Below are 15000 nucleotides of genomic sequence, written 5' to 3'. Positions count from 1 at the left end.
ATAGTCGCTGTTGTCGTCGTCGTCATCTCTTCTCTATTCTTTATTATCAGAGAATATTATCACAAAGATTTTCTTTTGGACTGAATTAATTCCGATCGCATAAGATATTGATAAAAATAATTAATGATTACACACACACACACATATATATATATATATGAGAGAGAGAGAGAGGAGTGGGGGGAAAAAGAAAAAAGAGAAAGAAAATAGTGGACTTAGTATCCTCGTTGATCGAACGAGAAGGATGACGTTTGTCGGATCGAAGACGAGGAGTGAAGTTTACCAGTTGGCCGTAGAGCTTCAAGGATCGATCAATCGATCGATCGATCGGTCGGTCGATCGATCGATCGATCGATTCATCCAATACGATCCATCGATCGTGACTTGCATCGAAAAAGGCGATTCCTTTCGCGCAATCGCTTCGTGCAAAAGCCGATCGGAATCTCGTCGATCGATTATCTCTCTTTCTCTCTCTCTCTCTCTCTCTCTCTCTCTCTTTCTTTCTCTCTCTCTCTCTTTCTTTCTCTTGCTTGCTCTCTCGCTCGCACGCACGGCTGGCTGGTATTAATTGAGATCGACGATAGGGGACTCGTTCGAGGCGAGACTGTTTCCCTTCCGTTAAATTACTGAAACGAGAGCTTTTCTTCTTGATCCTTTTTTATCCTCGAGTTTATTTCCGACCGAGCAGCTCATCGATCCATCCTTCGATCTCTCCCCGATGAAAATTTTTTTCTCTTCTCTTTTCTTTTCTTTCCATCTCTTTTAATTTTTTCTTTTTCTTTTTTTGTTTTCTTTTTTTCTTCTCCCTTATTTCTCTCTCTCTCTCTCTCTCTCTCTCTCTCTCTCTCTCTCTCTCTCTCTCTCTCTCTCTCTAATAGTTTCCTCTTTTTTTTTCTTTATTTTATCTGAAGGAATCATAGAGATACGGAATATTAATTGTCAGCTTGAAATTCTTAATGATTTCTTCGTTATTAACGCGCTCGTTACCACATCCGGCTTCGATAAATCCCGATGAAATTTTCTTCGTACAAGCTACCTGTTTCTTTATCCAATTCAAAAATTTCTTAAGGAGTCTTCTCTAAATCTCTTGCAAAATGCAGATTCTTCTAACTGTTCTTCTATCTTTCTTTCTTTCTTTCTTTCTTTCTCTCTCTCTTTTTTCTTCTTTTTTTTTTTTCACCCATTGCTGATAATTAAGCTGCTGACGCATTTTACAGATTCCAAGCATGTGTAGACGCAACCCAGACGCTAATTACTTATATAACATTTACATACATGCATATATATATATATATATATATATATATATATATATATATATATATATATATATATATATATATTGAAAATATAGATATTATTTACATGAATATTAATTATATATTCATATATTTTATTTATAGTCATAATTTTATCTTCATAGTTATTATTTATACACAGATATTATTTGTGGTTCAACGAGCATGTAGATATCGTATTTGTAGAGGCGATAGACCGTGCGATTTAAAAATGGCCGGTCATTTAAATGTCTCACTCTGTTAACAGTCCGGAATACAATAGAAGTACACACGAGTAAAGCGATAACGATCGGAATGGAAAAGGCGCGAATCTCGTCGGTCGTTCGAATCGAGTCGGACGTTCTACCTCGTAAAATCATGATGTCGCTTTGAGTTGTACGTTTTGTTAGGTAAACGATAACGTATGAAAATACATAAAGTGAAAAATCTATGGACGTGAACGCGATGGAACGAGAGAAATAGAGAGAGAGAACGACAGAGTAAGAGAGAGAGAGAGAGAGAGAAAGAGAGAGAGATATCGTAAACAACATAGAGCGGATCTCGACAAAGTTAAATCGAGTCGAGCTCGTAAAAGTAAGTTAGTAACATGGACAATGGCCGTCCGTAGTTCGACGAGTTGACAGTCGATAGTAGAGTCAACGTTGTTACAGGTTCTCTCGATCGTTACCAGTAGATATTTCAGAACGCTTCGAAGAAGGATATCTTTGAATGTTGCTCCCTGTCAAAACGATCGACAAAGAGAAAGAGAAGGAGAGAGAGAGAGAGAGAGGGAGAGAGAGAGAGAGAGAGAGAGAGAGCGTGCGTATGTGTGAGATAGATAGATAGATGGATAGAGAGAGAGGGGGGGGAGGGAGAGAGAGAGAGAGAGAGAGTTCTTGGCACAGTTTCAAAGACTGTCGGCTGCGAACAAAATATTTCAAAGTCTTGCGTCGTGTACGAATTTCTCTGACTACCATTCGTCGTTAGGCGATAACTCAACGATCCTCTCTCTCTCTCTCTCTCTCTCTCTTTTTCTTTCTCTTTCTCTTTCTCTCTGTTGCTCATGGGGAAATTATTTATTAAAAACTTTCATCATCTTGACACTCGAACAGGATTTCGTCGGACGTTTTAAAACGAAATTAATATTATAACTTTTGTTAATCGATTAAAAATGCCTTGAATGAATGTTACAAGTTTGAAGGAAAATCGTCGTACGATTTCGCGTGTAGGGCTTCCGTTATTGAAGAAAAAAAAAAAAAAAAAAAAAAAAAAAAAAAAAAAAAATCACTGTAGCGTTGTAATATTGAAAAAGGAAATTGAAAATTAATAACATCGCGTTGAGACCGATGTGGATGGTGGTGGGGCTGTGTGGGTGAGTCCCGCTCTAGGGAAATTTTGCTTAAAGAGAAAGAATGGAAGGGAAAGAGGAAGGAAATTTGAAAGAACAACTCGTTGATTTTCGAGCCAAGTATCGGAGGATATTTTATTTCCTGACATTATTCCAGGCTCTTTGCGATTACTCGAGATTCTTGAGGAAAATAGAAAGAGGATGGGGTTGGTGGTGGGGGGTTGAGGAGGGTAGTTGAAGATTACGCGTCGATAGAGAAATCCTTTGAATATTTTTCATTTAATAGGAATCTAGATGTAAAGGCTTTATCGACGATCGGTCGGTTGGTCGGTTGGTCGGTCGGCTCCGGCCGATAGTAAAAATAGAAGAAGAAGTAAAAGAAAAGGTGGAGTAGGTAAAGAAAAAGAGAGAGAGAGAGAGAGAGAGAGAGAGAGAGAGAGAGAGAGAGAGAGAGAGAGAGTGAGAGGAGGATGGTTAAGGGGAAAGGAAGAGAGGGGAATAAAAGACACGGGGTTGGGAAACGGAGAAAGGCTAAGCGAAATTCGAATGCGGGCCAAGCAGATCTGTTTGTTCGGTGAACTACTTTCCACTTCGCTTTTCATCTCCTCGCAATGAGTTTCCATAGCTCGGCTTGGAGGGCCCTAATGAGTTTGCGATTGAAGTTCTTCGAGAGCGTGCGCCGTCGATGCACCAACCAGAGATAGAAAAAGATAGAGAAAGAGAGAGAGAGAGAAAGAAATAGCGAGAGAGAGAGAGAGGGAGGCAAGGAGAGAGAGAGAGAGAGAGAGAGAGAGAGAGAGAGGAAGGTTTTATTATAATATCGAGCATCCGTCGTTGGCACGATTTTAATTTTTCCAGATATAATAACTTTCCAACGTTTATCACGATTTATTTCGATTTCGTAAACATTATTTTCCTAAAGAGAATTAATAATAGAGATAGAGAAATGAAAGTAAAAACGACTAACGATAATAAAATTGACCCTATATTTGCTTATTAATTTATTTATTTAACATTTATTTATTTATCTTTATTTTGGGAAAAATCGTATGATAATATTAATTGTACGATAATATTAATCTTAACGAACGATTCCTTTTAGTCGGCTCTCTCTATTGAAAAGGTATTTCTTATCGGTATTGATTAACGATTATGTTCGTAATTACGAAGTTGTCCTTCATAAACGATTAAATCTTTTACGGAATATCGCTGATGATATTCCATGGTATTTCTGTATAATGTAATCGTGTTTTCGATATAATAATGTTTATCGCTTAAACGAGAAAAACAGAAATATAGTGCGCGCGCGCGCGAGAGAGAGAGAGAGAGAGAAAGAAAAAAAGAGAGAGTATGTTGAAAGGAGACATAGCAAATGGTATTAGAATATACAACTGTTGGCACATTATTCAGCTTCGTAACGAGTTAATGATAACGTCTGTGGAAACTAGTAGCTATAAGGTAAAGTAGAGGATGGTCAGAGCACGAAAACGAGTCGCAAACGAATACGATTTCAAGGCTGTGTTACTTCTTATAATAGTTTGTCTCTTCGTAGTAATATCGCGCGGGAATGCCCATAAATTTGGGAATTTACAAGAGAATCGTTTAACCCCTCGCGAAAGTGCATTTTACGTTCGAACGAGTAGAGAACCAAAAAGGAGAAAAGAAAGAGAAAGAGAGAGAAGAAGAAGGATGAGAATGAAGAAGAGGGGCGAGGAGAAGGATATAATACCTTCGAGAGTACCTTCCCTTATAATCCCTTATAATCCCTTATAATTTCTTTAATCTCTTTATCGGTTAACATGATTATAACGAGTCGATGTATAAAATCGCTCGGTCTCGTTTCGATGAATTTATTTGGATGATGAGGATTCACCTTTTTTCTCTTGAAAGAATTCTCCGACAAGATCTCTCTTTTCTTACTTCTTTTTCTTCTTCTTCATCTTCTTCTTTCTTCTTTTTTCTTCTTTTTTACTTTTTATTTCTTATTATCTTTTTTCTTTTTTTTCTTTTTTTTGTATTTTTATATTACACCGAGTCCGGTGACAGCTGCATAATAATTATCTACCTCTCGTAATTTCGTATCACGCAATGTGCCACCGGTTGTGGAAGTAAATGTTAAGCCAGAGAGAGAGAAAGAGAGAGAGAGAGAGAGAGACGACATATCAAGCTGTGTGATACTGACGTTTGCAGCAAAAAAGGGAAAGAAAAGAAAAAGAAAAAAGAAACGCGGGAAAGTAGACGTCCGAGCTTCTCTTTTTTCTTTATCTTTCTCCTCGAATTATTCAAAGCGTATGCTGTGTGTGATTATATATATATATAAATTTGTGCCTGAGGTGAATGGCTCGAGGTAATACATACTTTTTCGTTGGTAAATAGAGAGAACGAGTGGAAAAGAGAGAGAGGAGGAGAGAGAGGGATGGATGGAAACACCCTCGACGTATCGTAAATTTTTTATGTAAACATCATTTTTAACAATTTTTTTTTTACTGATATTTAAAAATATTGTGCTTCATTCTTTTTATTTGTTAACCGTCTTCAATCATAATTTTTGTTGTATTTACATTTCCGAAAAAAAAAAGAACAGAAAAGATAAAGATATAACTGAAAATTATACTATTACATGTACTAATGTAATTATAATGTATTAAACATTATATAGAGTGGATCGAAAGTTTTTAGACGATTTAAAAAAAAAGAAAAAAAATCAATTACTCTTTCTCGAAACTTTCTAGGCTTCTTTTTGTCTTTAAATTCACGTTGAAAAAGAAAGAAAGAAAGAGAGAGAGAGAGGGAGAGAGAGAGAGAGAGAGAGAGAGAGAGAGAGAGAGAGAGAGAGAGAGAGAGAGAGAGAGAGAGAGAGAGAAAGAAAGAAAAACGATTAGTCTAAAAGGTATAGAAAAACATTCATTGACTTTTGAAATAACTTAAAAACATTTTTCTACTCGAGTTTTATTTCGAAAAATTTTTCTTCCCGTACACGAAATAACTTTAGTTCACTATTGTGAAGATAAAAAAGTAAATTAAACAAAATACAGATATATTATATATATATATATATATATAATGTATAATGTATAATTTGATATTTACATAATATTACAAAAGTATATAAACGTTTTATTTATTTTTCTCCTTTTTATTTTTTCTTTTTTCTTTTTTCTTCTTTTTTTTTTTCTTTTTCGTTTTAACATGTTAATATATTTTTGTTAGACTCGTTTTTAAAATTCGTAAAAACGACGATAAAAGGTATGTTGAAAGTAACGATAATATTAAAAAAAAATATATATATATATATATATATATATAAGGCGAACGCGTTCGGCACACTTTAACGTTGCGTCCGTTCATTCGCGTGATAACACAAACATGAAAATAAATATTAGTAAGAACGAGAAGCTTTTAAAGTAGTCGTGCTGGTTTTCTTGGTTGTGTAACGACGACGATGACGATGACGATGACGATGACGATTACGATGACGATGACGAAGACGACAACGACGAAGACGACCTCGTGGCTTCAACGCAGTTTCTCTCTCTCTCTCTCTCTCTCTCTCTCTCTCTCTCTCTCTTTCTATCTCCATTTACAGCAGGTAGAGTGAAGACTGTGTGACCTCGGTGCCAACGAAACGAGCGAGTCTGTCGGTCTACGTCGCGGAAAACGTGTCAAAACGTGACCAACTTTTGCGAGTTGGACGCTTGCGAGTGCCACTTTGTCGATCGATAGTTCTTGTACGAGTATATGGGCACTTTACTTGTAACGTTACATGGCTAGTTTTAACGTCTTTATAAATACGTTTTGAATTAATAGAAATACTTGCCTATTTATCGTTTTCGGGTTCTCGCAATTATTTGTTTCGATTTTTCTAACGAAAGGGAAAAGAAAAAAAGGAAAAGAAAAAAGAAAGATAAGGGAAAGAAAAAAGTTACACGTGTATTGAAATTTACGAATACTTCTTTGGAGGATAATTTTTATGATGTAAGAAAAGGATTGTAATAATCGTTGAAAAAATTTTAATTCCTCGTTTATCGCAAGGTGTGACGAAAGTTGTGATTATAATTAAAGGAAGTTCGAATAGAAGTTCATCTTCTTTCTTTTCTTTTTTCTTTTTTTCTTCTTTCCACAAAGCACATTCTTTTTTTTTTTTTTTTTTTTTTTTTTTTTTTTTTTTTTTTTTTTTTTTTTTTTTTTTTTTTTTTTTTTTTCATAAATTCTTAGCGAGTATAAGAAATATGGAGTTCATTTTAAGGAAGTAAAGTGTAAAAATTAATTGAAACGAAGAATTTTAAGATTTCGCTTCTTTGAAATAATTCGTGTGAGAAGTATAGGAAAAATAAAAAAGAAATAAAAAGAAATTAATAAATAAATAGAATACAGTAAATTTTCGTAGGCGTTAGAAAAATTCTAATTAGATATTTTTGATAAAAAGAATTGAGACCGATTGTAATTATAATTGGAAATTAGTTGGAAAACAATTCTTTTCTAAAAAGTAAGAAGGAAAGGAAAAAAGAAAGGAAGAAAAAAAGAAAGAAAGAAATAAAGAAATTCTTTTCGTTCATTATTAAAATTAACATCGAAACAATTGTATCTGAGTATAGATAAAATATTCGTGTTCGCTTTGAGGGATTAAAGTATGAATTAATTAAGATGGATTAATCGTTAGAAAGTAACATCGATAAGTTAATTTAATCGTGATTAGAAATAACAGTGTAAATTTCAAATGTCTACTTATAAGAAAGAACAACGAACAAAAGAAAGAAATAAATAAAATGACAGTTTTAATTAAATGGAGGAAGAAGAAGAAGAAGAAGAAGAAAAAAAAAGAATTTCATTCTTTCTTTCTTTCTTTTCCATTTGCGGAATAGAAACGAAACAAAGATTTGAAAGTAAGGCAACATCGACGATTATTATTAACGGCGATGATTCTGCTACTACTGCTGCTGCTGTTGCTGCTGATGCTGGTGCTGCTGCAACGTGAGTTCTGAAGTTACTTGGCAAATCTCCGAGTGAATCTCTCAGATCTCTCAGATCCGGCGTAGGCGCTTGCTTTCCGTGCTTTCCTAAAATAAATACCGTGAGGAAGTGGAATCTCGTTTGGTGTGTACGTACGTAGTTGTATGCTATCTCTTTCTCTCTGTCTTTCTCTCTCCTCTCTCTCCCTCCTCTCTCTCCCTCCTCTCTCTCCCTCCTCTCTTTCTTTCCTCTCTCTTTCCTCTCTCTCTCTTTCTCTTTCTCTTTTTCTCTTTCTCTTTTTCTCTCTCTCTTTCTTTCTCTCTCTCTCACTCTCTTCTCAGATATGCTATTTTCGTTGAAAAATCACAATTTTTTATTTTTCTTAAAAGAACAAAGATCATGTCTACGAGAGCGAGAGAGAGAGAGAGAGAGAGAGAGAGAGAGAGAGAAATTGGACATTATTTCTGTGCATTTTACGAGCAAAAATAATTCAATCGTTAATCTTCGTTTGTAAGAGGAGGCGTCGAGTTGATTCAAATGTATATGGGATTCTTTTATGAAATATGCCAAGTGCGAAAAGTTGCTAATAACACGCGTTTGTTTAAATATTATTTCTTTATGAATCATTCATAGAGAGGGACAGTCTCGATGAATATAGTATACATTTATATACTTATACGTGTACACACATTAACATATATATATGTTTCAGTAAAAAAAAGAAGAAAAGGAAAAAAAAAGTTTATTTTGTCGTCATACAAATATTCATTTTTTTCTTTTTTTCTTTTTTTCTTTTTTTTCTCAAAGCATCTTGTTAAAAATTGTTTTGTTGCGTTTAGCAATTGACAGATAAATGTAGATAAATAACATTATGAGAATTGATTACTCTTTATGCTTTTTTTTTTTTTTTTTTTTTTTTTTTTAACCATAAAAATTGTTTGTTTGGATTTAAGAAAGGATAGACGAATTGTAGATAAGTGGACTTTATGAGAATTAATATACGATATACGTCTAAACATAATATACATGCATATACACAGACACGTACGAAGATACACGAATTCGTTTGATGCATAAATGCACGTGATGCATTGCGGTTGCAGTGTTAGCACGCTGCCCGAAATTGAATAGAAATTACGTCAAGTTAATATTCCATTACACTTGTCCGCCATGACTGGTTGCCGCGTTATCCCGTCATTCGAAAAGGGATCGTTGAGAGAGTAGTCACCCCCCCCCCTCTCTTTCACTCTGTTGAATAATTGAACGATCATGGAAAGCGGAATGGCGAAAGCCTGTTTCCTTTCTAGACGAGTGCTTCGCGATTGTTACCGCCTTCTCTCCGTTGGCTACGCTCTCTGGCTATGCCATCGTCGTTGTTGTCGTTCGTTGTTGCTGCTGTTGTTGCTGTCGTTGTTGTTGCCATTGCCGTTGCTACTATTATTGCTACTGTTACTGTTACTATTACTGTTGCAGTCGTAGTTGCAGTCACAGTCACAGTCACGCTCTATACCTTGTACAACCTCTCCTTATCGAGATGCTTGCAGATGCAACTGCAACTTTTCACCGATTACCGATCAACTTTCTTTCTTTCTTTCTTTCTTTCTTTCTTTCTTTTTTTTTACTTTACTTTTTTATATTTCAATTTATTTCATTTTATTTTATCTTAATAATTATTACAATAGCACGTGACTGTAATCGTACGCTTGTACTTTTTTATTTTTTAATATTTGTTTTATTTTATTGTTATAAAATTAATTACTTCGAATTCTACGTTTTAAATATATATATATATATATATATATATATATATATATATTTTTTTTTTTTTTTTTTTTTTTTGTTGAGTATAATTATGCTAAGCATGCTAAGCAATATATTTTAAATACGTATAGTATAATTATTACACAAAGCACGAATAAAGTTTTAAACGATCAAACTTAAAAATTGATATAAATATTTTTGTATTGGCGATAAAAAGGAAAGAAGAAAATTGGATTAATATACAAAGTTAATTACAATATAATCAAATTTGTATGTAATATCATTCGGTAGATAAATTTCACGTTTACCCGATTTCATCTTATTTATGCGAACTACGGACCCCGCGTGCTATTATTCCACTAAGTTTATGGATCTATATTGTTATGCATACGTATACGCGCATACGTATGTTGTGTATACTCTCCGATCAAGGGGAAGTAAATCTAAACTTGCGTAATTATATAACTCTCGTTATGTATTTGCTAACTCGCGACAGATTTATGTCTTACGTACATATGTATATAATATCTGGTAGAGATATAGCGCACGTTGCACAATGCCCGTCGGTTATATCCCTACGCGACGCGGAAGTATTTTATAAGGGTCGAAAAGTTGGCTCGAAGTAGGCACACTCAAAATACAAGAACCCTCGAGAACAATGGAAATTATCGAGCGTAGAACGGCGAAACGACGTTGGTGAGTCTCAGAGGATGAGGGTGGTAGGAGAGGAAAAAGGAAAAAGGGAAAAAAAATTTTTTTCTTTTTTTTTCTTTTTCCTTTTTTTTCTTTTTTTTTTCTTTTTCTTTTTTTTTTTCTTTTTTTTTTTTACTTCGAATGTAGAGATAATTTGATTGGACGGATGTGGCGGGGCAGGGAAAGGGATGGAGCAGGGTTGGTTTCTCAATTTTTGGCTTGTGTTATCCGTCCAAATGGACTTTCGTAATCTAAAGTAAGAAGCATATAATATAAGGATCATTAATTCGACATCATTTTTAGTATATTATGAAGTAACACTGTGGTAATTAATTTTGTAATAATAGAAACTTTCGTATCGAAATATACGTTTAATTTAAAAAATTTCCAATGTAATTTGTCAAAAAAAAGATTTATTCTCAATGATATATTCAATTTTAATGATAAATCCAATACGATTGATATCCGGTTTGTAAAAGAGATATTTTGATTTATAATTTTACGATTTTATATCATTCATGAGAAATAATTATTTATATATTATATAATATCGGTAATTAATTTGATAATATGAAACATATATTATGATCTTTTAAAAATTTAATTTAATCTTTAAAATCTTTAAGAAATTTTTTTTCACAAATTCGTCTTCATGAATAAATGTATTTCATTTCTATTCGACCTTTATGACATTTTCGTTCATAAATTCGAAGTGACTTAATAATTATCATAAAGGATTTTATTTCAAAGGAAATAATGTATTTACTTTAAACGTTAATTTCAGTAAAAATATTTATTTATTTATTTATTTTTTTTTGTTTTTTTTTTTTTGTTTTATATTGACATTTAGTTTTAATAAATTCGAAATTAATATTTATTCGAATAAATGAATTGGATTGAAAAATTTTAATGCATAATTCGAAGTAAATTTAAAATATTTTTTTTTCTCCATTTTTTTTCTTTATATATATATATATATATATATATATATATATATATATATATATATATATATATATATATATATAGAACTACTTTGTGATATATTTTGATTATCTCGTGAGTATTTTATAAGATCTTTTTGAGAAAGTTGTCGAGATGGAACGTATATATGTACGAGCTCCTGTTTACAACGTCGATGACACGAAAGAACGGACAAGATGAAAGGGGGTCAAAGAGTAAAGAGAAAGGAAGAGAGATAGACGGAGAGAAAAGAGAGCAGCATCTGCCGTATTGTCAAACTTTCAGAATCATCATCTTTCGCAGGTTGACTGTTGTTAGTCCTTATACAGGCCGTTACAAAATTGATCTGTATTATATATTTTCAAGATAAAAAATTTTAAATCTTGAATAGAAATTCTAATTTTTACGAGGATCGCAATTATACTTTCTTTCTTTTTTTATTTTTATTTTTATTTTTATTTTTATTTTTTTTTCACATCGATCGCTTCAAAAACAAAAAGAACAAAAATATATATACACATATATACACGCATATAGTATATTTTTTTTTAATTTCGAACAATCCAGTCTGTTGAAAGATTGAAAACATATTTGTTTTGAAACATCCTATATATATACATACATATATATATATATATATATATATATATATATATATATATATATGCATCGTAGGCATTGGACTTGTTCGGTTTGAGGGCATATGGTAAACGAGGCCGGTTTTTTATTATGGATATTGAAAGAGAAATGGACGCGGAGCGCGGAGAAACAGAAACGAAATATAAAGGACGTGTAGTATATCGTGAGAAAAAGAGAGAGAGAGAGAGAGAGAGAGAGAGAGAGAGAGAGAGAGAGAGAGAGAATGAGAAGTAGAAGAAAAAGAGAAAGAGGGTTGCAGAAAAAGGGAAAACAACGAAAAACAAGAATAAAAAAGAAAAAAAAAAGAAAGAAAGAGAGAAAAACAATATAAATCAAATCGCAATAACAACGAGTTAGTAGAGTAAACGTCTTCGTCACGCACATTGATTCGAATGAATATCACGTATTTTTTTTTCTCTCTCTCTCTCTCTCTTTCTTTTTTCGTTCTTTTATGTTCTTTTTCTCTTTCAAAATTTTTTTTTCGTCGATTGTTTTTATTTTTACGATTATATATATATATTTCTTTTTTTTTTTTTTTCGTCACTCGTTTCATAAACACTATGCACCGTTTCTTAGTCATATCGTCATTGATTGTAGATTTTCTCTCTCTCTCTCTCTCTCTCTCTCTCTCTCTCTCTTACCCTCTCCTTTCTTTCTTTCTTTTTCTGTTTAAAAATTTTTACAAAAAAAAAAAAAAAAAAAAAAAAAAAAAAAAATCTATATATATATTATATATAAAAATTTCACACTGATATCAGCGATAAACTTTATAACGTATATTTAAGATCTTAATCCCTGGGCATTTAATTAAAGTAGTTAAGAGATCTTTCCCGTCTCCCTCCGAAGGAAGGAAGTTACAGTAGCGTCGTTAGCATAAACGATTGCCTCTTCCTGCTTTCTACCTTGCATGTGTAATACTAACCGAGTCATTAAAACTGACAGACAAAGGAAAGAAGAGGAATGCCTCATCCTACGAACGTCTATATTAATCTTTTACGATCTAATATAAGGCTACTGTAAAGTGAATAGCTCAGACCGTCATCATTTTATTATTATTATTATTATTATTATTATTATTATTATTATTATTATTATTATTATTATTATTATTATCATTATCATCATTAATATTATTGTTATTATTATTATTATTATTATTATTGTTATTATTATTATTATTATTATTATTATTAACATTGCTAATTGCAAAGATCGTCAAAATATCATGTACGCGTTACGTAGAGTAACGAGAAACTTTATATTTTTTGAACGTACTTGTCTTCTCGTTTTATTCATTTATTTATTTTTTAATTATTACAAAGAATTGAAGATTTTTAATTATGTAAATTGATATTAGAAAATTTAGCTTTGGTGTTCATAGATATTCTTTTTCCTTTTTTTTTCTTATTTTTTTTCTCTTTCTTTTTTTCATTTTTTTTCTTTTCTGTTTTTTTGTTCAAAATTAATTAATTTTTTGTAAACTTTTTTTCAACCTACTACAAAATATAAGATTTAATTACGTGAAACGAGCAAACAACGTTCATGGGTCAAAGCGATTAAATTCAACTTTTGAATTTTTGACAAAACTTTCGTTCCAAAAGTGCCTTGTCATCGACGCATTAATTTTTTCTACATATCATATAAATTCCCTTAATAATTAATTGCTTAATAACATCAAATGACAAAATATTTCATGATCGTTGAGCAATATAAATTTACTGTTCAACTTTGTCAATTTTATCTACTTTCTGTTTTATGAAACTAATTCGTTTAGCAAACGAATAATTAAAATATGACTTACAAGGATTATCGATTTAATTTGAATATTTTAACATATGCATTTATAATACACAGATACACACACACACACACACACACATACATATGAAATGAGATACATAATAAATAAATTTATTGTTTGCAAGTCACATATCTCAATTTAATTTGTGTGTTTATTATAATACGTTTATATGTTCAGCAATAAGCAAGGAATTGACGCGATTAAGATGACTAATTTGAAATACGCAATGCGTAATTTAAACTATGTGCATCCTGGTAGAAATCTAATACCTTATTGTTTGTTATCCGTATATCTATTTCTCTTTTTCTTTTGGTCGTAAGATAAGACTGATACAACGCTATTGCGATTAAACGTCTTTTCCTGTGTAACGCCACGAGATCTCGTCAAACGTCGAAGTAGATCGAGTTACGTTTATATTTTTTCAGTTTGTTAGAAGAGAGTCACGGATACGTGAGTCATACGATCGAACCACGAAGCATATCCTATCTGAGAACGCTTGTAATCGGAGAACTTGTGAAATCCATTAGGGTCTCATACTAAATAGATTTTGATGATATGACAAGATAGCACCACCATTCATTTCTTTTTTGTTCTTCCTCCTCCTTCACCTCCCCTCCATCTATCTCTCACTGATCTGATATATTTTAAAAAATCGATAAGAGTTACAGAAGAGTATTCGATGGTTCGACAACGATTAAATTGATTTCGACGTGTATCGATAAGAAAGTAATTTATTTATTTAATTTATTAAAATCTCTTACAATTGAGATTTAACAAAATGATTCCTTGAAAGATTTCGTTAATCATTATAATCCGCTATCTTATCGATTTAGCATCGTAAAAATTAAATAAACTTATTAACGATACAAGTAGTATTATATTCTTTATATCTACATGTAGTATCTAAGGATATATTAGAATATAGTATGTATATTAATGTAGAGATCAAAAATAGAACTATTGAAATTCTGACATTAGTATTTAGGAGAGAAACAATAATGCATTACTAGACCACTTTTGCTTAGGATGATCATACCGATCGAAATATGTTTGCGAACGTCCTTATCGTCGTATCGGGTCTTAACAGAAAATCCATGGGTCAACGTGTTGTACCAATCGAATCGGAGTAAACTCTATCTCAACGGGTGGCAATAGACTTCATTGATGTCATTACGATCGGGGTTTAGCGGAAGCGAGTGGTGTGGAACAGGAGCAAATAGTTTGGGTTTACCAATTGTTCTCTCAGGCATGTCGTCGATCTCCCATTCATGGAATCGCTCTACCGATAGCGAAGGACAACCTGCTGGATTGCGTCCTCGATGACCTTTTCACCGATCGAACGAACGATTGTCGTGCTAATTCCATTGAATATCTCGAACCAATTCGAATGTTTCTATTTAGTCGAAGACGACGTATCTATCTTTATTACTTGTAAAAGGAAAAAATATAGAGGTATGGAAAAAAGGAGGAAAGAACAAAAGAGAAAAAATAATGCAACGAATTACAACAAAACTTTAATTAGATCAAAATTGTCTTTGGCGTTCATTAAGTAGAATTAGTTTCATTAG

The 15000-nt window shown here is 32.4% G+C and overlaps 1 protein-coding gene across 15 annotated transcripts in view; it reads left to right on the top strand.

Moving 5' to 3' along the window:
• The window catches only part of LOC124424162 (zinc finger protein 608-like), a 202324-nt gene that overhangs the window by 120976 nt on the left and 66348 nt on the right, over nucleotides 1-15000 (top strand). The window contains exon 1 of one of the 15 annotated variants that reach the window (XM_046962827.1): nucleotides 7705-7723. The exons of the other annotated variants lie outside the window; for them this stretch is intronic. The gene's annotated coding sequence lies outside the window, so the exon portion shown is untranslated. Of the gene's footprint in view, nucleotides 1-7704; nucleotides 7724-15000 lie in introns of those variants that run through there. 15 annotated transcript variants of the gene reach the window in all.

The sequence above is a fragment of the Vespa crabro genome, chromosome 5, assembly GCF_910589235.1.
Source record: "Vespa crabro chromosome 5, iyVesCrab1.2, whole genome shotgun sequence".
NCBI classification, from domain to species: domain Eukaryota; kingdom Metazoa; phylum Arthropoda; class Insecta; order Hymenoptera; family Vespidae; genus Vespa; species Vespa crabro.
The sequence above is the reverse complement of the archived record's forward strand: the minus strand, read 5'-3'. Positions and strand labels throughout refer to the sequence as shown.